Here is a 3,373-nt window from a genome sequence, read left to right as displayed (position 1 = left end):
GCTGTAAAACCCATCCAGTTCCTGGGCAGGGACACCTTCCACTGGTTGCTAAGGGCGGTCTGGAACAGATTTAATCCCATTGTGAGCACCTAAACCAAACACTGAGAAAGATCCTTTGTAATGAGTGTTTGATGCTTGAGGAGAGGCAAAATGAGCATAAGAAAAAAATCTGTTAAAATAAAAAAATCTATTAAAAAGCAAAAAGATTATTCTCTCCTACCACCTAAGAGGAACTGGCTAGATTTGTACAGCTCTCAGGGTTTGGGAGAAGCTCCTGTGTCCCTAAATCTCCTTCACCATGGGAATTAACAATGCCGAGGCATCACCCGGGGTCCTGCTCTCCCTCCCTCACCTCCCTCTCCCTGTGGGTGAATTCTTGGCCGTGTGGGTGTTTCAGAGGGGCCCAAAGCCCCTGGAACCTGAGCTTGGGCAGGCTCCAAGTGTGCTCCACAGAATGGCATTCATTAGTCTGTTTGACATAAACACTGTTTTCAGGTAAATGTGTTTAACTTAATGAGGCATTTATTTGCAGTAAGAACTCTTTAAGAAGCTCTGTTTTCTTCCAGTGAGCTGAGCTGACGAGGGGATTAATAACAGGCTTGAACAAGCAGGCTGAGAAAATAAATCTACCAAAGTCCTCTGTGCAGGTTGTGAAGGATGCTTGGATTGATCCCAGTAAAGGCAATCATTTCTGACAGGATGGAGGGAAATAAAGCACATTCTCCTTGCCTGCACATCTCCCTCGTTCCTGGCAGGGGCCATCTGCTCCCCTGGTGCTTCTCCCCCGACCTCAGGAAATGTCTGACCCGAGTACAGCCAGCAGCAGGACAAGGTTTCTCGGGAGCCAGAGGGATCCAGGGTTTATTGAATGGAGCAAGGCCTTCCTAGCAACAGAAAGATTTTTCCCAGCCCTTCCCCACGCAAAGGCATTGGGACATTCCCAATGTACAGGGACAGAACCCCGAATCCCTTCCCATCACAGGGCTGCTCCCTGGCCAGGTGCACTGCAGATATTCCAGACTCACCTGGCCCAGCCCTGTGCTCGGGATGGCCGTGCTGGAGCAGGGAGCAGGGAGCAGGGAGCAGGGAGCAGGGAGCAGGGAGCAGGGAGCAGGGAGCAGAGAGCAGGGAGCAGGGAGCAGTGACCGTGGCTGGTCCCCTCCAGCCCAGCCCTGTGCTCGGGATGGCCGTGCTGGAGCAGGGAGCAGGGAGCAGGGAGCAGGGAGCAGGGAGCAGGGAGCAGGGAGCAGGGAGCAGTGACCGTGGCTGGTCCCCTCCAGCCCAGCCCAGCCCTGTGCTCCAGGATGGCCGTGCTGGAGCAGGGAGCAGGGATCAGGGAGCAGGGAGCAGGGAGCAGGGAGCAGTGACCGTGGCTGGTCCCCTCCAGCCCAGCCCTGTGCTCGGGATGGCCCTGCTGGAGCAGGGAGCAGTGGCCCTGTGTCCTAGGTTGACTGTATGATGCTTTTATCCCCAGTTGTTCTGTTTATGCTGAATAATAAGTTTTGCACCTTTAAGACTTGTTCCAGGAGTGAAGGCAGGGAGAAGAAGAGCGGAGTTGATTTTCAGAAACAGCACTCACTCCTCCACATTCCTGCTCCTGGACTGTGTTGTCAGCAGATGGACAGACAGCGAGACAGAGCTCTACTTTGCTTTTTAGTTAGTTCTAGCTAGCTGAGGTGAAGAAGTTCCCTGGACTGTGGCTTTTCCTTTTCTTTGGACCTGCTCAAACCTGCTCTGGACTGAACACCAAGAAGAGCACCGGCAGCTCGCACCTGTGGCCAGCAGGCCGGGCCTGGGCCGTGGCATTTCCAGAGCCAGAGGGACTGATCAAAGACTGAGTGAGCCAAGCTGCAGCCTGGGCAGGGGGGGATTTTTCTGAGTTTCATTGTTTAATATTGTTTAGGTTTTCTTGTTTAATAAACAGTTTTTTTCCACTTTTCTCCAAGGAAGTATTTTTTCCCGAACTGCCTGGGGGACGGGCCAATTGAATCTGCCTTCTAGAGGAACCCCTTTGGGGATTCTCTCCCAAATTTGCCCTGAACCAGGACACCCTGGCTGGTCCCCTCCAGCCCGGCCCAGCCCTGTGCTCCAGGATGGCCCTGCTGGAGCAGGGAGCAGGGAGCAGTGACCGTGGCTGGTCCCTTCCATGGTTCCATGGTCCTGTTTTCTATGACATCGTTGCCCAAATAACAACATTAACCCCTCAAGCCTGGAAGGGTTTTCCTTTTCATTTCATGGATAAACAGGGAGCTGAGAAACACACATGGATAAAGTTCATGGACTGAACTGCCCCACCAGGACATCTTTTAGAGAATCCAGAACTTTGCAGGGGTCCAGACAAGAACGGTTAAAAAGGGACCAAAACTTGGCAGACATCACAGAGGCCTGGCCTCAGACTGAGGATCTTTGTGGCTGGTACTGAGAAGGGGAGGGAAGGTGCAGCCAAACTGTCCCTTAGGAGATCTCACAGTGCTGCTTTCCTCTCTTTCCAGTTCATTGCCCTGCTCAGTGTGTAAATTTTCCTCCCTGAAAATGTCAGTTTATGTGGAGAGGAACGAGCACAGTGAGGCTGCTTGAGTGTGCACTGGACGTCCACAGGGGACCATCAATATTAACACAGGGATATGACAGAGATACAGAAACTCCTTGTCCTAAATCGACTCTCAGATAATTTGCCAAATGCAAAAATCATTGAGGTTAATCTGCCATGGGGAAATGCCATCTTTTCTTCCTTACTGAGGCAAAGATTCCTCCATCCTTTGGGAATGGTCACCCTGAGGGGCCACAGGGCAGAGCCCCCCCACTACAGGACTCATCTGAACCCCAAGTGACAGGGAAACACCTGCAGCAAGAGAAATGCCCTGTCCACAGAGGTGCCCCCAACGTGTTTGGTGACATCCTGGGAGGAAAGGCTGGGAGAGCTGGGACTGTTCAGCCTGGAGAAGAGAAGCTTTGGGGTGACCCCATTGTGGCCTCCCAGGGCCTGAAGGGGCTCCAGGAGAGCTGCAGAGGGACTGGGGACAAGGCCTGCAGGGACAGGAGCCAGGGAATGGCTCCCAGTGCCAGAGGGCAGGGCTGGATGGGATCTTGGGAATTGGGAATTGTTCCCTGGCAGGGTGGGCAGGGGCTGGGCTGGGATTGCCAGAGCAGCTGGGGCTGCCCCTGGATCCCTGGCAGTGCCCAAGGCCAGGCTGGACACTGGGGCTGGGAGCACCTGGGACAGGGGGAGGTGTCCCTGCCAGGGCAGGGGTGGCACTGGATGGGATTTAAGGTCCCTTCTAACCCAAACCATCCTGGGATTCTGTGACTGAGAACCAGAGCTGTGGGGGTACCAGAGAACCCAAGGGTGAGCCCTGTGGGATGTGCTGCCTAC

The 3,373-nt window shown here is 54.0% G+C and overlaps 2 long non-coding RNA genes across 2 annotated transcripts; one reads left to right on the top strand and one right to left on the bottom strand.

The window, feature by feature from the left end:
* Window positions 1–500: 500 nt before the first annotated feature.
* LOC128819074 (uncharacterized) lies at window positions 501–1,212 on the bottom strand. The gene is made up of 2 exons (XR_008440637.1): window positions 1,026–1,212; window positions 501–884 (listed from the first exon to the last, which is right to left on the bottom strand). It is a non-coding gene; the product is annotated as an uncharacterized LOC128819074 (long non-coding RNA).
* A 1,046-nt stretch (window positions 1,213–2,258) lies between these two features.
* LOC128819076 (uncharacterized) lies at window positions 2,259–2,632 on the top strand. Its single transcript, XR_008440638.1, has 2 exons — window positions 2,259–2,415; window positions 2,493–2,632. It is a non-coding gene; the product is annotated as an uncharacterized LOC128819076 (long non-coding RNA).
* Window positions 2,633–3,373: the final 741 nt, after the last annotated feature.

The sequence above is a fragment of the Vidua macroura genome, chromosome 25 (genome assembly GCF_024509145.1).
Source record: "Vidua macroura isolate BioBank_ID:100142 chromosome 25, ASM2450914v1, whole genome shotgun sequence".
Classification (NCBI taxonomy): domain Eukaryota; kingdom Metazoa; phylum Chordata; class Aves; order Passeriformes; family Viduidae; genus Vidua; species Vidua macroura.
Note: the sequence above shows the minus strand (reverse complement) of the source record. Positions and strands in the feature narration are given on the sequence as shown.